This window comes from Schistocerca americana, chromosome 1 (assembly GCF_021461395.2).
Source record: "Schistocerca americana isolate TAMUIC-IGC-003095 chromosome 1, iqSchAmer2.1, whole genome shotgun sequence".
Lineage (NCBI taxonomy): Eukaryota > Metazoa > Arthropoda > Insecta > Orthoptera > Acrididae > Schistocerca > Schistocerca americana.
Window position 1 is genome coordinate 1,019,359,109 of NC_060119.1, and position 8,229 is coordinate 1,019,367,337.

Genomic DNA, 8,229 nt, shown 5'->3' on the forward strand with positions numbered 1-8,229 from the left:
TCCGCAGTTTGCACACAAGCAATGAAACAGCTTCTCTGTGGATAATAATAGAGATATTACATACAGCGCGGTTATAATTAAACAGCCGGCCGTAGTGGCCGAGCGGTTCTAGGCGCTTCAGTCTGCAACCGCGCGACCGCTACGGTCGCAGGTTCGAATCCTGCCTCGGGCATGGATGTGTGTGATGTCCTTAGGTTAGATAGGTTTAAGTAGTTCTAAGTTCTAGGGGACTGGTAACCTGAGATGTTAAGTCGCATAGTGCTCAGAGCCAATTGAACCATTTTTAATTAAAAATGGTTCAAATGGCTCTGAGCACTATGGGACTCAACTGCTGTGGTCATAAGTCCCCTAGAACTTAGAACTACTTAAACCTAACTAACCTAAGGACATCACACACATCCATGCCCGAGGCAGGATTCGAACCTGCGACCGTAGTGGTCTTGCGGTTCCAGACTGTAGCGCCTTTAACCGCTCGGCCACTCTGGCCGGCTTTTATAATTAAACTTTCGCTACATAAAGGCCCCCCCCCTCATGAAAAGTGAATGATCGTATGGCAATGAAACTTTGTCGAATCATTGGTAAGGGCATGTGGAAGGAGAATAACGAATAAATCATTGAAAGACACACGTTTTAATTTCCACATGAGAGGGTGACATTTGTTAATTGCGTCCCATCTTCACGTTGCTGACTACAAACGTTGCCGAATGTGACGACTATCTGCATCAACGACGGCCTGGAACACTACTGGAGAAATGTTGGATACCTCTATCGCTATGTTCCTCTTCAACATCTGTGTCAGTGTACCGCTGACAAACCTTAAGGTAAGCCATCAGCCAGAAACCACACGGGTTAAAATCTGGTGATGTTGGTGGCCCCGTAGTTCGGAACGATTGGGCAATGATTCGTTTTTCTCGCCGAGGAGCGGCGAGGCAGAGTAGAACTTGTGAGACACTCTGTGGTGTAATCGCAACGGTGAGCTACGTCAGCAGACGAGGTGAAAGCAACGACTCGCGCACTTGCGCATGTAAACACGGCCTCAGGAGGTTTGATTATTAGACAGCTGACATGATAAACGACCTAACGCAATGAAATGCTACTCGCTCACACACATATTTAGAAGACTTATATATATATATATATATATATATATATATATATATATATATATATATATATATATATATAGGAGGAAGGAATAGCTATACTATAACTACGGTCGTAGGTTCGAAGTCCCATAGTGCTCAGAGCCATTTGAACCAATTTTTGACTATCTACATAAATTGATAATGTGAACATATACAGATATGCATAGGCGTTTACAGAAAGTGTACTACTGGACGTGTAACACACATTTAAGGGTATGAACGATGACAGCTAAGATGAATGCAGGATACAGGGATGGGGAGCATAAGTATCTCATGCTTAATAGAATTTTGTAGATACTTCTCTTTACAGGGTCAAGGTATGTGTAGCTTGTGATGTACTGAGCAGAACAGGCGAATAAAACGGCTGCATACTGATGTAAAAGAATGACTGAATAATCAGAGGCCACTCAGCTACTACACATTTAGTTTTAAGTTAATTTTAAGTTGTTTCTTTTCAGCGAAAAGTGCATTGACGCGGTTTGAAAGAAGAAATGATAAGCTTCGAGAATGCCAACGTACCATACAAGTTTAACGGGCCGCACTTCATGCGAATAAAATTTATTTGTAAAAATATTATGTATATAAATGTGATATGAATGAACGATTCAAAGTATATGCAGTAGCAGTCCGCTAAGTGACGTCGTAATGATATAGGTTCGATGCTACCGAACAAGTAAGGAGCCAACCTACACACAGGGTACAGTCACTACTTCAAAACCTCCAACACCAACTTTTCTCTTTACAGTGTGTATACAAAGAGATTTATGGCTATTAAACACATGTCCTGAGTACGTAAGTTACACGTCGTCTGAAGTAAACAACGTCTGTTTCATGTGTTAGGAACATAACAAGAATCTACCATGAACAATGCTCATTGAGAGTCTCCTTGTATCATTATATATGAGCTATACGTCCTTTTTTAGTAGTTCGATGGGCCTGTAGTCAAATAGATTCCTTCCTAGAGGAGATTCTAACCGTAGTTAGACAAGCAGTGCGTAGTGTAATTCAAGTAGATGCCGTTGCTTTCCCACCTGCTCCATAAATAAATAATAAGATTCCTTGAATAATGTGAAAGGAATTACGGGTATGTATAATGTTTCTTATTTAAAAATCTGTGATACCGAAACATATACAGGGTGTTACAAAAAGGTTCGGCCAAACTTTGAGGAAACATTCATCACACACAAAGAAAGAAAATATGTTATGTGGACATGTGTCCGGAAACGCTTACTTTCCATGTTAGAGCTCATTTTATTACTTCTCTTCAAATCACATTAATCATGGAATGGAAACACACAGCAACAGAACGTACCAGCGTGACTTCAAACACTTTGTTACAGGAAATGTTCAAAATGTCCCCCGTTAGTGAGGATACATGCATCCACCCTTCGTCGCATAGAATCCCTGATGCGCTGATGCAGCCCTGGAGAATGGCGTATTGTATCACAGCCGTCCACAATACGAGCACGAAGAGTCTCCACATTTGGTACCGGGGTTGCGTAGACAAGAGCTTTCAAATGCCCCCATAAATAAAAGTCAAGAGGGTTGAGGTCATGAGAGCGTGAAGGCCATGGAATTGGTCCGCCTCTACCAATCCATCGGTCACCGAATCTGTTGATGCTACGTACTAAAGTGCTTGATGCTAGTACTGTAGAGCAATGAGTCGCATGTCAACACAACATGTCCACATAACATCTTTTCTTTATTTGTGTGTGAGGAATGTTTCCTGAAAGTTTGGCCGTACCTTTTTGTAACACCCTGTATAAGGATGATCGAACTTACGCATGTTTATTCTATAATATGAATGTGAATGATTCTATTATTTACAAACTAAACTAATATGACTGTTTATGGAAATAATCAAAGCTAATGTAGCGTTTTGAAAACTCCTAAAATGAAACTCAATATGTAGTAAGTGTGAGTGGAATGTCAACAATAATATGTGATATAGGAATGTATTAAAATTGCAACTATGTAAATAGCGGCCTGTTTAAAGAGTAACAGCATACGAAAGCTGACACTTTATGCAAAATAAGTGATTAATAGAGTTGGACGGCAATTAGGCAAGGAACCTGCGTAAAAGTATTTTTTTTTTTTCAAAAGTGAAGTGCGTTGACGCTTAGTACCCTTGTGCAAACCTACAACAATTTTTACCAAAATACACACAATAAATGGAGAAGTGTTATGTAAGGAACTTACCTTATCGGCGGGTGCTGATCAACGGGTTTCCTCTCCGCTGAATAAAAGCGTTACGACGGGTAAACAACGGGCCCCTGTCCCTAAAATTGCAGGTCTTTTGTCACAGCATCGAAATTACCACAAGTACGGACACCGTTTCCAAAAAATGAACAAATATTAGTGGAGGAATCCACGGTGCAACACACGACGAGTTCGCTGCTTCACTCCGCGTTGACATCATTGAGAACGTTTTAGCATTACTGAGACGGCCCTTCAATCACATCGGGATTTTGACAACACTGGACAGTATTTTGCACGATATCCTTTGGGGAATCTTACAAATGTCAATCAATGCCGAGGTGAATAACTGCTGTACAATGACCAGTTCGTTAAGATATTCTCTTGAATCAATCATCCAGTTTTTCTGAAATTGTAATCATTTGTTTGTCCTACATGCACGTCACATCAGCCGATTTTCATCCCTCTGGGATAAATCCTTCGTGAAGCTTCGTTTATTTTGTGTTAGTGTGCAATTTTATTGGATTAGGATCGTAAGATTTTGCAGGCCAGTCGAGGTAGGACCGGGCTGCGCAGTCCGTGACATGGCGACTCAAACAGCGTAGCCACTCCGTGCGGCTGTGTATACTCCTTTCACTTTCAGCTTTTCTTTCCTTGCTTGGAACTGGTTTTCTGTATGAACTCTGGAAATTCACACAGATACATCTCTTATCTCTAAATTCCTTACAAGTTATATCTGTCGTGCACCTAGTTATACTTGCATCTGTTAGGTAGCCGTTCACGCTACACCATTTTTCACTTGCTGTCAATCTCGTTTCTTAGACGTCTGCTTATTTGCTGAATTATTATTTTTTCTCCTTTCAACAATTAAATTCAGCATGTTCTTTGATATCCAAGTATTGCCCAAGGCCTTGTCTTTTTACAATTCGATCTTCTGCTGCCTTCAGTATTTCATGTCACAAAACTATCCGTTTCTCTTCTGTTGTATTCCTTTTCCCTGTTTTAGTCAATAGTAGTGCAACGCTCTCTCTGAAAGTCTCAACGATCGCTGGTTCTTTCAACCTGGGTCGCTCTTTCCTAATTTCCTACAGTTCTTCAATTTCCTCATTTTTATTCTTCTGCTCATAACAAGGAAATTATGGTCAGTGTCCACATCTGCGACTGGATATGTCTTACACTTTAAAATCTGGTTCCGAAATCTCTTTCGTACCAGTACACAGTCAACCTGAAACCTTCCATGTGTACAGCTTTCTTTCAGACTCTTAAATCAGTGTTTGCGAAGATTAAGTTATTCTCAGTGCAAAACTCTACCAGATGGCTTCCTCTTTCATTCATATTATACTATTTTTCCTTCTCTTCATTTTCTTACTATCGAATTCCAGTCTCCAATAAAAATTAACTTTTCGTCTCCCTTAACTAACTGAAAAATTTCTTTTGTCTTATTACCCAGTCGTTCATTCTCTTCATCATCTGCGGAGCTAAATGGAATTTAAACTTGTGCTATTGTGGTGGATACTGGCTTTGTGTCCATCTTGGCTACAATAATGTGTCCTGTTGATAGCTACCCACATTCCTATTTTCTTATTATTAGACCGAACCCCACATTACCACGAACTTATTTTGTAATTACACTAATGAGCCAAAGAAACTGGTACACCAGCGTAATATCGTATAGGGCCCCCGGGAGCACGCAGAAGTGCCGCAACACGACGCGAGACGTAGCATGGACTCGACTAATGTCTGAAGTAGTACTGGAGGGAACTGACACCATGAATGCAACAGAGCTGTCCGTAATCCGTTAGAGTACGAGGGGGTGGAGATCTTTTCTGAACAGCACATTGCAAGGCATCCCAGGTATGCTCAATAATGTTCATGTATGGAGAGTTTGGTGGCCAGCAGAAGTGTTTAATGTCATAAGAGTGTTGCTGGGGCCACTCTGTAGCAATTCAGAACGTGGGGGAGAGGGGGGGGGGTGGAGGGGGGGGGGGGGTAATCGCATTGTCCTGCTGGAATTTACCAAGTCCGTCGAAATGCACAATGGACATGAATGGATGCAGGCGATCACACAGGATGCTAACGTACGTGTCACCTGTCAGAGTGGTATCTAGATGTATCATGGGTCCCATATCACTCCAACTGCACACGCCCCACACCATTACAGAGCTCCCACCAGCTTGAACAGTCTCCTTGTGACATTCAGGCCCCATGGATTCATGAGGTCGTCCCCATTCTCTTATACGTCCATTCGCTCGGTACAATTTGAAACGAGACTCGTCCGATGAGGCAACATGTTTCCGGTCATCCAAAGTCCAATGTCGGTGTTGATGGGCCCAGGCGATGCGTAAAGCTTTGTGTCGTGCAGTCATCAAGAGTAAACGAGTGTGCCTTCAGCTCCGAAAGCCCATATCGATAATATTTCGTAGAATGGTTCGCACGCTGACACTTCTTGATAACCCAGAATTTAAATCTGCAGCAATTTGCGGAAGGGTTGCACTTCTGTCACGTTGAACGATTCTCTTCAGTCGTCCTTGGTCCCGTTCTTGCATGATATTTTCCGGTCGCAGTGATGTCAGAGATTTGATGCTTCACCGGATTACTGATATTCAGGGTACACTCGTGAAATGGTTGTACTGGAAAATCCCCACTTCATCGCTACCTCGGAGATGCTGTGTCCCATCGCTCGTGTGCCGACCATAAGACCATACTCAAACTCACTTAAATCTTGATAACCTGCTATTGTAGCAGCAGTAACTGATTTAAGAACTTCGGCGGAGTCTTGTTGTCTTATATGCTCAATGCGGACCGCAGCGCCGTGTTCTGCTTGTTTACATATTTTTGTATTTGAATACGCGCCCCTATGCCAGTTTCTTTGGTCCTTCAGTGTATAATCGTGTACTCACCTGACACCGAACTATATTGACGCCTACTGTCCCCAACTTCAACTTAACCATGTTTTTCTTTTTTCTTTTTTTTTTAAAAAAAAGTTTGTAACCTAACCGATTGAGGGATCTAACATTCCGTGCTTTGATCTATAGGATGCCAATTTCATTTTTCCTGATGAAGACAACGTCCTGAGTTGGCCCTGCCCAGAAATCCGAATGGGAGACTACTCTACCTCCAGAATCTTTTATCCAAGAGATTTCCATCATAATATGACCTTGCAACAGAGTTTTATGCCCTCGGGAAAATAACGGCTATAGTTTCTTCTTGCTTACAGCCGGACACAGTATCAGCACAGGAAGGCCATGTTGGGTGATGTTACAAGGTAAAAGGCCGGGTTAGTCTGTCATCCAGACTGTTGCCGCTGCAACTACTGAAAAGGCTGCCGCCTCTTTTGATGAACAACATGTCTGTCTGGTCTCTCCACAGATATCTCTCCGTTATAGTGGGCTATTTGTAACTGTATCACAAGGCACCGTCCTTTTACCCTTTTATTAAATCAGAGTTTCTGCAAAGGTCCATTTGATGGTGACCGGCCGGCGCCGTGTAGTCTTCTGCCAATGGTGAGCTTTAGATGCGAAATGAAGGGGCATGTAATCAACACACCACATTCCCGGCCATTGTCTACTTTCCACATCTTGAAGGTACTATTTGCCATTCAAGCAGTTCCCGAATAGACATCACAATATATGAAGATGGTATCTGTTCTTTCGGACATGTCCGAAAGAACAGATACCATAAAAATACTAAGGCTTACCAGCCAATGATCTTCTTCAGTGCGGATGCGCTCACATTGCTCAAACTCTTACCTGAATCGGTAGACTGACTGCCGCGAGTAATGCGTATAGCGGGCGAAGGCACTACAACTGTAGTGTGTGGACAGTAAATTGAAAGTGTGGGTCTCACGGGGAGCGTACCAGAGATAAGTCCCTGCAGTCGTACGATTGTATGTGTCCTCGGTGGCTCAGTCGGTCAGATCGTCTGCCACGTGAGCAGGAGATCCCGGGTTTGAGTCCTGGACGGGGCACACATTTTCAACTGTCCCCTTGATATTTATCAACTCCTGTAAGCAGCTAACGGTCTGGATTTCATTGTAATTTCATGCCGGCCGCGGTGGCCGAGCGGTTCTGGGCGCTTCAGTCCGAAACCGCGCGACTGCTACGGTCGCATGTTCGAATCCTGCCTCGGGCATGGATATGTGTGATGTCCTTAGGTTAGTTAGGTTTAAGTAGTTCTAGGGGACTGATGACCTCCGATGTTAAGTCCCATAGTGCTCAGAGCCATTTGAACCATTTTTTGTAATTTGATAGGCATCACAAGACCAAGGGTACCCCGTTGCAGTTCCCCTACGGAGGAATCCCCACTATTGAAGCCATAAACTAGATACGTGGACTCCGCGAAGCGCTCGTACAATCTGATTGCTCAACTGCGAAGATAAACTACTGAACAGTGAGTCACTGAGTCTATCTCAAGAACTCTTGGGCCTACTGTGAGGTCGCTGTGGAAGGCATGTACAATGCACTGAACTCAGACTTACCTGCTGTCTTCAGATAACAACTCCATCTGTTGTTTATGTCTGCCACGGATCTGTCCAATCGCACGGGAACACGTTACATACGACTTGGATTGGCTAAGGTAAGGAAAGCTACATTCACTTAGTGCATCACCATCATAATGAGTTACTAGTTAACTGAATTATAGAAGGTAGTAGGTACTGTAGCAAGAGTCCTACCCTATAGAAGAAATACCTAAAGTGTAATAACATGCTGTGTTCGCGCTTATGTGTGATCATAGTTTTGTGTGAATTACTTCATAGTGCAAAAGAGCAAAAAGTGAAAACGAATTGGCTAGGTACGAGTAGGACATGTTCACAGAGGTTTCTGTAAAAACTTAATTATGTGCAGGGTGACAAGTATTGAACTATATGAAAGAAAGTAATTTAGTTACA